Consider the following 16,679-nt stretch of genomic DNA (forward strand, 5'->3'; position numbering starts at 1 on the left):
CTTGTTAACATGATCCAAGTGCAATGGAACATTTTGTGTTTTAAAGTAGATGTCGATGAGACATTGTTGTTTTACAATATATGTGAAAGGTGTTATACATCTAAGATAACTGAATAATGGGTTTAGATATCTACAGTTGCAGAAGTGTTGATTGCATACATTAATTCAACATACATTTTATTAAACTGTTACTATTTTTGGTCTCAAAGATGTGCAGGTTTGAGCATTCTCATTTTCTTGAGTGTGTGGACACAGCATATATCAACTTATAAAATGGTCTGATTTAATTTCTTTAAAAAAAAAGAAAACACTTATATAGCTTACCAGCTGCAAATGAGTAGTCTTAGTCAATACTACGCCTTGACTTGACTAGTCTTAGTCAATACTACGCCTTGACTTGACAAACAGACGCTATAAATATGGACATTACAGATTAAAGGTTCTTGTATATCACATGTTCAGTATGGTAAATAGGTTATTTCTTCTTGGCATTGGCATGTAATAGCAAAGTAAGGAGCAGAATAACAGAAGCTGATTCCACTTAGCAGGTCAATGATTTAAAAGATATCTTGACTTTTGGTGCAGTGAAGATCCAATCCCCGATTCATCCTCTAAGTATCAAGTTATTGTCAAGGAGACCTGATGCAATGCTTCTGCAATGACTAGTGTGAGACAAACAGGTGGAGGAGAAAGGAAAAGACAGGGAAACCAACGTGAATATGTGTATATGCTTGGGGAATGGAAGAGGAAGGGGAATAAATCAATAGAATACCATGCAAACAAAAGTAAATCAACATCAGTGTTTGTTGGGTTGGTTGTGGCAGAATAATCACAATGTTGTACCACTGCAACAATGACATGCAGTGTATGGAGTTGAGAGGATACATGTAAATTCCCTCTTGACACATTGCAAGCTACAACCATGGGAGAGCCAATCGCGCTTCTTTAAAGTCCTTTAGAGACAGACGCTTGCAGTAGTTGGAGAGGAGAACAATTCCAGCACAGATAGAAGACAACAATGGCATCAGTCGTGCAATCCCAGCTGTCATTAAAGCCTGTCAAGGTAAACAAAAAAGACCAGAAAAACAAAGCTAGTCAATACTCAGGAAAAAACTATGGAACAGGAAATGAACAACCTCTTTGAGTGTGGTACGACGACTATGGCGCAAAAAAGTCTGGTTTCACGGGATTCCCAAAACCCCCTAATGTTTTGTATCTCTATGTGTCTGTGCTTCAGGCAGGAGATTGGGTTGAGCTGTCTTCTCCTCAATCTTAAGGGTTAGGTTAGGGTTAGTTTTAAAAATAAAACTGTCCAGGAGCACCATAGAGTGAGATGAGCAGTGTGCACACACACAGAGTGAAACTCCCTGACAGCTGAAGCTTTTCCACATCCTAACCCATCATCTGATACAGTCCATGTTTTGACTCGCTTCTTTTATAATGCACCAATTGACCTTAAGTTCTCCACACTCAGTTGAACCCCATCTCTCAGCACACAGAGCCATTCGGGCCCCTACTCCACCTCTACCTTCTTCATGCCAGCGGAGATGATTAGCTGACTGGTGGCAGCTGCAAGCTTCCTCTCCAAGGTCACGACCACATCTGCACAAACATGAAAAAAAGATACGGATGCATTGGATTTGACCTGGTATTCACCCACCAAACGGGTACACATAGAAAATGAAAGTAGTTTTCCTGCCCTGTATGTTCTACCTTGGTGCGGCTCTACAGCAAGTATTACTTAATGAATTAACAGTTACTTTTACATTATATTGAGACAGAAAAACCTATTACATTCATTTCAAAAAGGATAACTCTCACAATGCAGTGGGACCTGCCTGCCTCCAATGTCCATTTATCCTTTGCCCGACACCCGTATGTACGCCAGCATGTGATTGGCAAATAGCCTGCTGGATGCTGTGTTATCTGAAGCTCCGTATATATGAACTGCCAGCTAAAATAACCGTTCATGTCAACCTACTTGTGGTAACTGCAAGAAGCATATGTTGGAGTTGCTGGTATCTTCCAACTGGCATCACACATCTTTTAAGTGTCAGCACAAGCAAGGAAACAGGAGCAGTGGCAGCACCAAGAGTTATGAAAAATCACCTTTAACAGTTCACACCCATACAATCCACTACACTGACAGACACGAGAAGTGTCAGATCACTCTGTAAAAGGGTTTGGATGATGGTGTTCCAAAAACATGAAGAACATTTCAAACTTCAGCAACAACATTTCTGAATAAAACAACATTGAAAGAGAAATCCAGCAAATGATGATGACTCTTGTGTTGTGATTAACTGGGAAATAACAACTATGTTGGTACATTAGTAACTGTCGTGTCAGTGGGAGATCGGCTGAAAGGCTGACTAATTTAAAGTGAAACATTTCTTCCCCAAATCTTGCGTCTTAGCATTTCTCTGGTGCGAGGTTATTCTATAGACCTTTACATCACATGTGGGCAGGACTCTGTTAGTTTGACCCGCCATGATTTGCTTTTAGCATTTTTTTTAAAATTGGAAATGTCTGATAGGTTAATCAAATCTGAATTAAAGCCCAAAACCACAGAAACAAGTGTGTTTTATAGAAAGAGAGACGTGAATAGTATTGCCTTTGATATATTTGTATGTTGCTGTCTGTTTGTATGTTTTCTTTTTTATTCTTTGTCATTGCTTCGTATTGTCTGTCTGTGTAAATAGTTATTCTTGCCTGAGTTTCCTTTCGTGAAAATGCCTTTGAACACAATGTTGTTGATGCCAAAAATATTGGAGGAATGTTTTACAAATATAATTGTGAAAGTGAAAGTTCTAGAAAACAAAAGAAAAAATATCATATCTCTTTGCCCTTGTCTTAAACATAGACAATACTAGATTATAATCTCCTTTCCATCAAACAGAACCTTTTTTTAGTTCTTGTCACTATCAAACAATGCCTGAGAAAGTAGAAAATAAGGAATATGCAAAAACCCACAATACATATTAGCACTTGCTGAGAGATTGCAATGGTGCAGGGCTTTTTCTGACTGCAAACACTTTCAGGTGTCAAATCAACCACAGCACTTATTCACAGCTTGCTCTATTCCAGCTGAGCTGTCACACGTATGCAAGGAACACCATCAAGTGCTATATATTCTTATAATGTAATGTATGCAGTCAGGAACAAGGGAGAACAGTTCACTCAAATGGTCCATAGCATGTTAGATAATCAGGACATAATATGTACTGTTGTTCTGTCAAGACTATCAGAGCTCTACTGGAGATGATTGCACACTTGTCTGTTAGAAACTTATTGATTTATTGTGTTCTTATAGCATCAAATGTTGAACTGCCACAGTAGAGCTATCTAGTATGCAAAGTGTATACTAGTCAAACACTGGTGTTGCTGTGACAGAAATGCCTTAGTGTGATGGCATATCCTTAATATACGGTCTTTTATCGTAGGAAAATAAATATGATAAGTACAATATAGAAACAAAGTATTGATTGCATTTTGTTTTATAGTATAACATTTATGTTCTGTTTCAGATGTTGTCCTTTGGATAGTATTACACAAATGCACATTCATATTGGTTATTTATTGTAGTTGTGTTGATCCCCTTGAACTACTGTAAATAAAACAGTAGGTTATCTCCCTTCACATCATCAATGCTTCATACAAAAAGAAAACATGTGACACACAGCATTGCACATCCATGCTGTGTGTCTAAAATACTGAAGACAAATACATTCATAATGCCTTAAGATATCTTGTGCATGTAATACTGTGGTTGCATCTCTTTACTAAGGAACATGTGCTTGTTCTTCTCTGGTTATTCAGCAGCAGCTGTGTGTTTAATGACGAGTTTTGAGTTCTAGCACAATGTTCATTCCAAGGACTCCAGCTGCTCTGCATTGGACACGCCAAACTGTATCACATTTGTTTCACCCCGTTTTTCTTTGACAATAAAAGGCCACTTAGTTGTGTGATATTTAATCACAATAACCAAAAGCGAGAATCTGTGACTCACACATTTAAAGTCAAGTATTCCTATCATTACAGCAGATAAAAGCAATCCACATTGCTTGTGGTTATACACCAGTTAATTTAGGATAAAGGGAATGGAAAAAAATCAAGCTGTCCAACTACTACATTCAATCCATGAAATGTAATTATCTGACCTCAATCAACGGAAATATCATGTTGGCTAAAAGAAGCACAACTTTGAGTCACACTGGCAGCTGCCATCGGTGGTTACACAGAGATTGACCTGAGAGCGAAGAAGCACCTCTGTAGATGGAAGACAGAGAGGAATCAATTAAAAAGGAAGCAGATAACATCTGACATTTCTGCTGACACCTAAGAGATTGCTATCTATGAGATGAATGCTTGCGCTTCAACCTTTTGATTGGAGCGTCCTCTTTGACAGCTGGGTCTAAGGCAGGTTAGAACTCATGTTACAAAATAAATGTATATGGCTTCTGTTGGATTATTCAATGGTGTTTTTTTGTTGGTAAAGCTTTTTTTTATCTCCGGATACCAGACAAACCCCACACAACGAATGCCAGACCAAATCATCTTTTCATCTATTTTGTAGGTTGTTTGTCATATATCTATATATCTATAGATATATAGATATACTAGAGGAAAACATTTTTGTTTTATTAAGGGTATGGATTTCTATAAAACAAATTAATGTGTTTTGTTATTTGTTCACATGCAATGGTGATGTATTGTCTTTGCACATGTGAATGCTGGTTGTCTTTCAGAAGCTGATATTAATTCACTTTTTTACAGATCTAGGCCACATTTTGATGATGCACTGTTTAACTCTAAACATCTCTCCTTGGTCGCCCGGGAAACGCATACTCTACAAACCTGAAACTCTTTTTATGTAGTGCTTTTACAGTACTATGTCCTTTTTCTGGTAACCTTTCCAGGACTCCCAGTAAAAACCTCCAAAACAATGAACAACTCTATTCATGATAAACTGCCTACAACGTCAAACACTCGTGAACCTCTATGTTGCCAAATCTGTATTTTGTTATTGTTTTGATTAAGAGCGTGCATATGGCAGACAATTATATATTGTACCTCTAACATGCACTGTAATGAAAAGACTAAATACACGAGTATTGTTTATATACAAAACATAACACATTTATCTTGTATATTTTTGCATTGGTGCCCGTCAACTCCGTACAAGACATTTTCTAGCTTATTTTAAGACAATACATATATATGTATAAAGTTACATTTTTCGAAATAACATCAATGACTGTGTTACGTGATGCAGTTGTATTTCTTTGCATGACTCAAACTCTTCTCTCTCATTGCTGTGGAGGCCGACCAACTAATACTTAATTCATAGGCCTGAGTCAGACCAAGTCAAATCTAAGAAACGTTCAGAAACTTGAATACAAAGCAAACAATAGTAGTGAATTCCTGAGGGCACAGTGGGCTGGGGATATGCATGAAACAGATGAAATAAAAGTAGATATGTATAATTGCTCATGGGTCACACACCAATGGGAGCGGCAGAGTCAGATGTAGATGAAGAATAACTCCCGGCAGCGCAGAGCTCACAGTGACAGGCTCACATGCACAGTGACACGCTGAATCTGATGATTGTTTTATGGGAACATTTATTATTCACTTAGAAGCAGTTGTTTGCAGTCAAATTCTGTCAACAACCTTCTATGACGCACACGAGGTGTTACTTGAAGGCAGATTTATTTGAATAATAACATAATTCTAATTGTCCAGACACCAGTTTCCCATCTGCATCCCCTTCACCCATGAAATTAAATGTTCACAAGAATAGCTCTGAGTTGATAGAAAATGCTTCAGGTATCAAGAAAGATAAAATGCTCCGATTGTATTTCCTTTCACAGTGCTAAATCATACATTGTTTTGAATTGAATTTCAATTTAATGTGTATATAAGTATGCTGTTTGTCAACCTTCAGCTGCGGGCTCCAAAAAGGTAGATGAGTCGATGTGGACCTCATTGTGATGCTTAACTCTTCCTTAATATGAAGATCGAGGCACTTGAGTGCTGGATAACACTAATGGACTCTACACTGTGTGTTTTCCTGTTCAAATGTAGAGGTAACAACATTTATCCGTTTAGATATTCTGCCTTTCATTTCCAGCAGAACATCTATTGATTACTTTGCATCAACTGCTTAGCAGCAAGCCATTACTATTTCCACACTTTTATATTATTCCATAGTCTTTATGAAATTTAAATAGTCAATACTGTAAATATTGACTCACTGACAATCTGATAAAGTCACTGAGTAATTAAACATTTACTTGACAACACTGTTCAAAGCTCATTGTGCAACACATACAGATTTAAGCCACACAAAACAAGGCAGATTCACGCTGCACCGGAGAGTAAGATGCTTTGCAACTTAGTCATTCAAAACCCTTTTGGGGAGGATTGGTTTCCCCAACAGAAACTTCAGCGACCAAACAAGTACAACTTCCTAACCATTTATGTCTCAGGAGAAATAGCCTGTTCCTCATCCAAATGATTCAAGTGTCATGTTTCAGTTTCATTAGTTTTTTGTTATCCGTTTTCTGGTTTAATGATGAGTTCTCAAAGTGATAGGCAGCAGGAGAAAAAGGCACCATGATGAATGCTTTTGTTAAAATCCCCTACGTATGCCGTTTTGGTTTCAAGACCCTGGTTCACGGAGGATAGCAAAAAAGTCCTAGAAAGACAAGGTAAACCTAACTATGTGCATTTAAAAAAGAGGAATAGTTTCGGCGAAAACTAAAAGGTACCATGGGGTCAGATTATAATTTTCGTTTAGCATGAAACACTTGAAATAACTAAAGGACAAGTTCAACAAGAAAGAGGGGGTCATAGAAAACTATTTCTGCTAACAAGTTAGCAATGATTGAGAGTCAGAGCTAAACATTGCAGATGTGTGTATCTCACACAGCACTATAACTTGTATTCATGTATCTTTGCTTTTAAATGAGTGTTTTTAAAAGTCATTTCATAATATGTTTCTTAGGCTCTTAATGTGTTTCATTTTTGTAAAGCACTTTGAATTGCCTTGTGTTGAAATGTGCTATATAAATAAACTTGCCTTGCCTTATAGATTTGTACATGGTCTGCAAACCCACCCTACCAGTTTCGATAGATATCTTTTGACTGATGTTTACAGCTTGTTACTATTTTGGAATTCAGAATTCTTTGCAAAGTGCTCACTGCAGTGCTGAGATGCAACATCCCTTTGTAGTCAAATATTCACTTGCCTTTCAGCCCTGCAGATTCAGAGAAACTGTTTGTGTCTCTTTGTTTTTCTTGGTGTTTGACATTCTTCACCAGTGACTCGATTACATTAGCTGGAACTAACTGTCTGCGGTGAGCTGGAAAGCTCTCTAAACCTTAACATCTTCCAACAGTTTAAAAACAACATGTGGACTGGCTCTCGAAAGATGAGACATGCAGCACAATGCAGTGCTACATTTCCATAAGACTCCTTTCTCTCAATCTGCTTCCATGAAATCCTTTTTGATCATGTGCAATCCCTACTCAATACCTGGCTGCTGACCATTTTTCACACACAAATGTCCGTTTGGCACAGGGAATGCAGCAGACATGATTCTGCTTAACATTTCCAAGCCGGACAAAATGGGCTAAGATACCAGCTGTTAGGCATGGGTAGGCTAATCAGTTTAGCAGAATGCTGAGGATTATGCAGTGAGAAAAGAGTTGTTGTTCTAAACACAATATACTGCAGAGGACAACACATCTGCTGCTGTTTTCGTTATCTGAGCTATTTTCTCTTCTTAGCATTGTTATTTGCTTGCTGCTGTGTACCACAGGCCTGTTGTGAAGGAAGTGTCCAATTAACTGTGGATTTGGTGGCATGGGCTATCACATCAGGGTTCCCAGAGTCTCACGTCAACTGTGCACTTGTGTGGCAGGGTGTGAGGGCTTTAGGCCAGCAGTTCAAATCACTTCCCTCTGCTAAATGTACTGCATAAAGCATGTGGTAAAAAGAAAGAGACAGAGAGAGTTTCAGGGAGAATAAGGATACAATGGTCTGTAAGACAGAATTTCCTTTGCAAATAATATGATAATATACATTAATGAATATAATCACAATAAAAAAAACCTGCACAAAAATATATAATTCCTTATATGTCAGACTGTATGTAATGTCAAATGATTACCTAACAGTAGAAGCATGGCATGCCTTGTTATGCTCTATCTATATTTGAACTCGACTAATGTCTATAATGTGTTGCTTTATTAAAATAAATCAGACATGATACAAGTGTTTTAGCTGATACTTTAACACAAAGCAACATAAACAGTATACTGTATGTAAGGCAAGGCAAGTTTATTTATACAGCACCTTTCAACACAAGGCAATTCAAAGTGCTTTACAAAAATGAAAGATATTCAGAAAATGGCATTTAAAAAACAGTCAATACAAAGCAAAGATAATAAAATAAACATTAAAATAAAAAAAATACATGAATAAAAGTTACAGTGTACTTTAAGATATGAATAGTTCAATTAAAAGCAGCGGCAAAAAGAAAAGTCTTCAGCCTGGATTTAAAAGTAGTCAGAGTTGCAGATATTTGGAGCATAATAACTGAACGCTGCTTCTCCATGTTTAGTTCTGACTCTGGGGACAGAAAGCTGACCAGTCCCTGAAGACCTGAGAGATCTGGATGGTTCATAATTTAGCAGGAGGTCAGAAATGTATTTTGGGCCTAAACCATTCAAAGCTTTATAAACCAGCAGCAGTATTTTGAAATCTATTCTTTGACACACAGGAAGCCAGTGTAAAGACTTCAGAACAGGAGTGATGTGATCCACTTTCTTAGTGTTAGTGAGGACTCGAGCAGCGGCGTTCTGAATCAGCTGCAGCTTCCTAATAGATTTGTTAGTGAGACCTGTAAAGACACCATTGCAGTAGTCGAGTCTACTGAAGATAAAAGCATGGACAAGTTTTTCCAAATCCTGCTGTGACATTAGTCTTTTAATCCTAGATATATTCTTTAGGTGATAGTAGGCTGATTTAGTAACTGTAATTAAGTAAGTCAGTGCATCGCCCCCCTGAGCCATAAACTCCCTTTTATATCTTGAATCCATTTTTGTTTTGTCTCGTTATTGGTAATGTGATATTTTTATTTATCTTGCCTCATTACATTCAGAAAAGCCTTAAACAAGTCTTCCAATCAATACTCTTTTACTGCACCACATTGTTGCTTTTCATTGAAGGGAATACCTGCTTGTCCATGATGTTCACAAATATTCTTAATGAAAGAAATGGCAACTATGAGCGTGGACAACAACGCTGGTATTATTTTCAGCTTGTTAGTGCGTATGCGTCATCATTACAAAATGTGATCCTATATTGTGGTAAAAACTGCTACAGAGACAATATTGAGGTCTTTGCCAGGTGTTTATTTCCCCCCCAACACACACACACACACACACACACACACACACACACACACACACACACACACACACACACACACACACACACACACACACACACACACACACACACACACGCGTCACACACACACACAATTAGTACGCTCTTGGTCTGATTTGATTGACCAGTGGGTGTGATCCCAGGTCTCTAGTTTATCAATCTTTGTGTCATTACTAATGGTTTGTAAAAAAGATCAAATGCCCATTCCTAATATATGACGATAATTCATCCAAAATGGCCGTCTTCAATTTATTCTTAGGCAGACTGGGATGCTTTTGTGGGACATCGTTTTTCAAAGCTCTGGCAGCTTTATTTAGCCATTAAATTATTTAGTTACAAGCACTAATATGTGTGTTCATTTTTTCGAGACAGCAGAGTGTGAAATTGAAGTTCAAAGAACAATTAGCTCTTCTTCGGATTTTAAGATCACAGAGAACGCAGCACTGTTTGACATGTTCACATTCAGAACCGGGAGGAATTAAGAAATGCTCTGGTGTTACTAATAGTACAGCATATTATGCTGTACTATTAGTAACACCAGAGCATTTCATAGTACTCTTGTCTTCTCGGAACAAAAACCTTCTTTTGGCGTTAATCAAATTCTGAAAGACAAAAAGTACTTTAGTTGTTTAATTAGAAGAACTGCTGGAATGTAGCTTTTGACACTTTGTTCTATAACTCTTGTGTTAGGCATGAGAGCCCGGGGGCGGACTCCAGCTTTTTTTTCTTTTTTCTGCAAATTATTCACGATTTGCCTCTTTAAAAACAAAGTCCCAAGGTTTAGACACTGTTGGAGAATGACTCAGACACTGTGTGCTGCAAGCGCTGATGCAATAAAGCTTTGTTTAGGGAAGTACTCACGCAGCATTACACTGTGGCGGTCACTGAGCTCTCAGCATGAGCCAAAGGCACAAGTCTTTTTATTCCAGTCTTTTCAATTATTTCGCAACGGCTGTTATTTGATGTTTCACTGCCTCTTGCAAAATCCCCTTTTACTTTTAAATGTTAATTTATTTATATTTCTCTTTATTAATCTAGCCTGACAGGTGTACCTACCTTCATCTTTTCCTCTCCGTCTGTTTATGCGCTGATACTCTCCTGACACCCTTCCCTTGTTTGTTTCATCCAAGTTGTGCACGTATATCTCAAAGAGATACCTTTGACCCAGATGTTTTTGTGTTCTCTTTTGACATTTCAGTGACCTTTTGAACTCACCGCCTTTTTTTACTGTCTATTCTTTTCACTTTGTGTGTAGTAAAAGTAAAACAGCTGAATTTGCTTTTCTGTGTTATTCTCTTTGAAGAGAGACGGATGAAAAGGAGGATGGGGAGGCAATATGGATAGGAGGCTGGCAGCGTTTCTACATGTACATGAACTGAGATACACTTTCCAATAAAGAGCCAATATATGCAGAATGTTGACATTTACATCAACCGCACCAGGCAGTTTTTTATTTTCTCTTTTAATGCAAATTCATTCAATTTTAATGTAATTTACCATGCTTTTTTTTTTTTTTTCTTTTCAAAACAATACATCTTTAAATCTTTCCATAGTTTAAGATTGAATTGTGAAAGTACCTTCAATTTACGATTCCCATCTTTGAAGTAGAACATTTTCACTAACAAAGGGACACAAACAAACAAAGGAAGACAAACAAACACAAAATAAATTGTAACATTTTACTACTTTACTAACCATAATATTCAATTTAATTGCTCTACATTTCAGTCACTCTAACGGAAGAGAGACATTATGAATTTATTCAATAATGCGTTTTATACTTTTAATTTACCAACATGTAAATCAATAAAACTGTCCGAAAGCAAACATTTTAAGGGGAAACTGCATTTATTCGAATACAGATTTGTATCAACTTAGTCATATCTACGTACAGTTTCCCCAACATCTGATAATTGTTCAATTAAATTGCACGAGTAACTCCTATTCTCACTAAGCATGCACCCACAATCAAATCTATTAAAAAATGCTGATGTTTAACTTGAAAAGTATTTTCAATCAATTCAAGAACATAGATGGACATAAATAGATACATAATTGTCAGTAGTGCTAATGCTCATTGTGCATGTAACTTCATTGAGCTTCGGATCAACGCTTTGTGCCTAAAAGCCTGCTTCTGCATGTTTGTGTCATCAAGTGAGCTGAATGCACAGGCTTCGACTTGCCCTTCATTTTTAGCTACTTAATGAAATGGCTGCTGGGTGTGGGCTGAGTAACGCTGCTGCGGTGATGCCTCCAGACCTTTCTTCAGTCGGTGTTCAGACATTGAAACCCACAGAATTGAAATGTGGAATAATTCATGACGGAGGATGTGAAGTATCGTCACACGTCCAACAAGCCAGAGATTGAAAGGGGTTATTACACCAAACCTGTAGGCCTATAGCCAGCAGGGCTGAAGGGAAAGGTGAAACAAAATATCCAAACATAAAAAAACAAGTGAAAAATCCACATGATTTAAATAAACTGAAGTAATTTAGAATTTGAGAATTCTACCTGTTAAACTTTTAAAAAACAGGACTTTGAAAGCGTTGAGTATTTACGTAACAAGGACAAAAAGACAGTGAATACGCATTGAAGCGAGTTGAGCCTTGTTGACAGAGTGGCCTTTTGTTCCTGGCGAGGACAGTTTCTCGATTGAATTGATCTGACTTTAGAGCCTAAGCATTCACTCATCTCTGATCTGTGGCTGACAAGTGGAGATGGGGTTTTCAGATAAATAGACTGCTTGGAGAGCGAGTGAAAGGTTCACTTTACCTCTGGACCCTTTCCCTCACTACTTCAGTGCTTACTTCTGAGTAGAAATCAGCAAACTTCCCATAACAAAATAGTAAAACTATTCAGTCTACAAAGGTCTCTATTGGATGAGTCGACTGTCAACAAAGTAATCAACATATATTATAATAATAAAGAGATGTTTGTTTTTTTCATTTCTCAAACAGTTCCAAATTGTGAAATGTCATCATGTGCTTCTTTATACGCAATATTGAACGGACATGTTTAATATTTGATGATATAACCTGATAGAGAATTGTGAAATCACACTTTTTAACATTTCTGACATCTTGTTGACATTAATTGAATCATCCAAAACAAAATCATTTATAAAATATATCATAAAAAGGTGCACTGATTTCATCATCATGTTCCCATGGGATTGTGCCTCCTCCTATTATATTAAAGAAAGCTTTAAGACAAACAAACAAGCGTAAACACAGCAGAACATAACACATCTAGAGACAGAACTAATAAAGGACTGGCTTACGTAAAGCCAGTTGAGTAGCACTTGAAATGTTTTTGTTCTATGAAGCCTGATGTACTTATATGATTCTGTTTTCTTCAAGTTTGTATTTTGTTGGTCGAACGCACTTATTGTAAGTCGCTTTGGATAAAAGCGTCAGCTAAATGCAATGTAATGTAACTAAGTGCTCCATCACTTTCATCCTGCTGCAACTGAAGGCTGTTTGGTCCTGCAGCCATATTTTCCTTCCGTTGTAGTTCACCTCTCTTTAAGGACCCCCCTGAAAAAAAGTAAATATGTGTTGGCAAAGTACAGCTCAGCACTGTCACTCCAATTTAGAAAGCTGTTAGCTGATCCTTTTGACCGTGTCTTCCGCTACCTGGGCCATTTCTAAGCCACAGATGATAATCCTCAAGGGATGCTCATTAAGTCTTTGCTCCAATTAAGCCTCGCTCATTTTGCCGCAGCACAATTGCTCTGTACCGCAGCGCACAAATCCTCCAACAGTGGATTAGGCTGATCGGTGGGTGGGATGAAAATAGCAGCGTGGTAATTCGGCGGAAGAGGTGAGCATTTGTTAGGTGTCAGCAGCCACTGCTCGCACGTCCAGGGGTGTGCATCAAACAATTTGAGTTGAAGGAAAACATATCACATGTGAAAGTATACTAAATTCGGAGCTACAGTAGATATGGCTAAATGTGGCTTTGCGAGGGGAATCACTGTGCAAGCTGGTACTTCTGAACCTTGATAATACATTTCTGCTGGCACTGGGGTTTTTGAGGCATACATATTCCAAAAGTTTCATAACCTCATATATATCCAATTTAAGTTTGGATGGGAGTGGCTTGATCTGTTGTGTTTTCATCTCATGGACTTCACTCTGTTTTTTTGTACGAAGACATGGACATCTTGAGTTCAGAATCAGAAACAGGTGTATTGCCAGGTAGGTTCACACGTACGAGGAATTTGACTTGCTGTCATGGTGCAGACATCAAATATGAAACAAAAAATGTAAAAAATTGGATAACAATAAAATAAAGCAGTAATTTACAGCAACATAGAATGCAGTGAATTATATAATATAAAATATGTGCAGTAAGCAACATTTGAACAATATGTGAACATGGTGTGCATTAATGTAATGTGTGTAGAGTTTGTGTTGTGGCTGAGGTAAAGTGTCAAGAGTTGTATGTGAAGGAAGGTCACATATTGTTTAGCGTTGACAAAAACACAGGAAAACAATACTTACATAACGAGAGATAAAAAAACACACGGACAGACAGACATGGTGAATCAGCAAAATAATATTTCTATATTGTTCTAGTACAATCTTTAACAGAACTAATCCCTGGTTTGAGCTGATGGGGCACTTATTATTTGAAAGGTTCAGTGACATCAAAGCTTTTGTCCCACTCAGCACTACACTGCATTATCAAATACTAGTTGTTGCTTCATCATGTGTTTTGAGTTGCCACGTAGTCCAGAACTCTTCCAGTCAATGTAATGTATTAATCGGTTAGTTTTCACAACCCAGTGAACACATCATTTTGAACATGAATGGTGCCAGCACGCAGTCGGTTCTGGTCGGCCATGTTGGCAATAACAGACCAACAAAATATTTTAGCCGATGGCTCACGTTGCGCTCGAAGAAAGAACATTCAGCCATGCGTTTAAATGCTACCTACCCATCACAGTCGCATTGCTATCCTTGTCTTCAGCATCTTAGTATTCAGTATATGAAGCTTTTACCATCAACTGCCATGGATTGGGTTTCATCACTAAACATTTGCTTCCTTCAAGGTAGATTATAGTTCCTTTCCAGTGCAGATATTAGACGCAAACATGCACAGAAATAGCACATTATCACTTCAAATGTATTGCTTTGAATTGTTTTTTCACATTATAGTGTCTATGTAGTTTTGACAGCTTGAGAGACGAGCCTAAATACTTTCACAGATCATTGGTTAGATATACGTATGAACAAGAACCAGTAAATCCTTGCTTCACGTATTCTGTAGATATTTTGCATTCAGTTACCAGTTTATGTGCTTCTGTCTTTTCCTCCATGAACAATACTTTCTTCAGAGAACCATAGCAAGCATGGGCACATTTAAAATGCCATGACCTACTATTGTTTTATTTTTGTTTTTGTTTAAAGGAAAGTAGTTAAAGGCTTACTCCACACGTTGCTGTTTGTCGCCATTAATGCCCGTCTGTAGATAAGTGTCAGTTGATCTAACGTATTGCCTTTACACTATTGCCAGTTGCCATGCCATTTTAAGGATGTGTCAGTCAGCCGGGGACATCCACTGTCCAAGTGCACCCCTCCTCTGAATGGCATGAGCCCTGCATATGTTACTCGCTTGTCTTCCCCCGACCCAAATGCTGGTGTAACGAGCCGTTCTCGAGCAGCTGTTTAGGCAGAAAAATGATCAAGTTGACCAAGCAAGGAGACAGATTCTGTGCCTGTGTCATACAGGTCTTTTCCTGCCTGCTATCCCGGTGCGGCTTAGCTAATGTTCTTCCTCGGAGTGACATTTCTTCCAGGATGTTTACCGTGGATCGCTGGGCATTTGTAGCGGCTGACTCGTGAGCTCACTCTCCATGCTACTCTGATTTGTGTTTCTTTGTTTTTCTCGCAGACCCCGGAATAAGTGAGCTGTGAATAACGTCCCACTGGAGCTTTTCTAAAGGACTCCCTTGCTTCTCTGACAGTGTATGGACATCTGACATTGGGTAGCAGGTATGTCACTATAAATGTTTCTTATAATTGTGTTACTGCTGTACCCTTTTTATTTCAGTTCTTAAAGTCTGGTTTGGATGAAACGGTCAGTATTGAATAGTACAATATGTAATTAAATATGGCCAAAAGGGACACACAAACCATGGCATTCTACATCAATCCCAGCATCCCGAGTACTTATAACTGCATAACGGTACGTCCACGCAGCAGCTTTGAAAAAATCTTGAAAATCTTGGAGCTGGGCGTGTCTGAAAGCTTGGGGATTTTTTGCGAGCAACGCGACCAACAACCAATCACATGAATCTCCCGCCCCGACATACAAAGCAAAAGACCCCGGGGATTTTATGCGAGCAATATATATATATATATATATATATATAAACTCCCCAAACAGCTAGCAGGACATGAGAGAGCCTGTGTGGGTACCACCTGTGTTGCAGCTAGATGAGCATCTCTACTATGAGAGGCTCTCCAGTGTGGGTGTCTTTGTGGGTTTTAGTACATAACTGCTACAAACTACAAGCAACAAGAAGCATTGTGAATATTTCGTATAATGCCAACACAAATCGATCTGATTATGTGTGCAGGGAATAAACAATAACGTATGTCATTCCTCTTCAATTGATTTTCCTTTGTCTGGCCAGTTGTCAAGATACAGTGTGAGTTTGGTCTTCTTTTCAGTACCGTCACCTCTTCCCCCCCCCTGGAGTTTGCAGGCCTGGAGAGAAAAGTAATATGTATTTAAAAATGGATTATCAGCTAGCAAGCCTGATGTCATTGAACCATCTGTTCCGGTGCTTTAGGTCCCATGACAGTGAAAGCCCAATTACCCCCTCATTTATAATACATCACAGAAAATTAACATGTTTATTATTCTCAACTATCATTCAAATTCGATTTTTTTAATATTGCACCGCCTGGAATTTCTCACAACACATGTGGTAAATGCTATATTTGTAACTATGTGATTAGTATGGTGAGCAGGGTAATGGATGATACATGTCAGATTACTCTTCTGGGTCAGACTACGCAGAATTTTTGGAAAAGGCACTGCAGCAAGTGGAAGGAATAAAGAAAAGATAATAATAATAACTTAATATAATTGCGGCCATTATAAAAGATGTTTACTTTCTTCAAAGAAGATGAAGGAATGTACCTCTCTTATAATAGTCTGAGAAATCTACTATAATGTTTAAGGGTTTTATTCAATCGAGATAGTT

The 16,679-nt window shown here is 38.1% G+C and overlaps 1 protein-coding gene across 6 annotated transcripts in view; it reads left to right on the forward strand.

Annotated features, from left to right (window-relative positions):
- The window catches only part of lingo2 (leucine rich repeat and Ig domain containing 2), a 240,796-nt gene that overhangs the window by 68,458 nt on the left and 155,659 nt on the right, over positions 1-16,679 (forward strand). For all 6 annotated transcript variants that reach the window (XM_034093222.2, XM_071204598.1, XM_034093218.2 and 3 more), the window contains one exon: positions 15,359-15,459. The gene's annotated coding sequence lies outside the window, so the exon portion shown is untranslated. The remainder of the gene's footprint in view (positions 1-15,358; positions 15,460-16,679) is intronic.

The sequence above is a fragment of the Pseudochaenichthys georgianus genome, chromosome 10, assembly GCF_902827115.2.
Source record: "Pseudochaenichthys georgianus chromosome 10, fPseGeo1.2, whole genome shotgun sequence".
In the NCBI taxonomy this organism is placed as follows: domain Eukaryota; kingdom Metazoa; phylum Chordata; class Actinopteri; order Perciformes; family Channichthyidae; genus Pseudochaenichthys; species Pseudochaenichthys georgianus.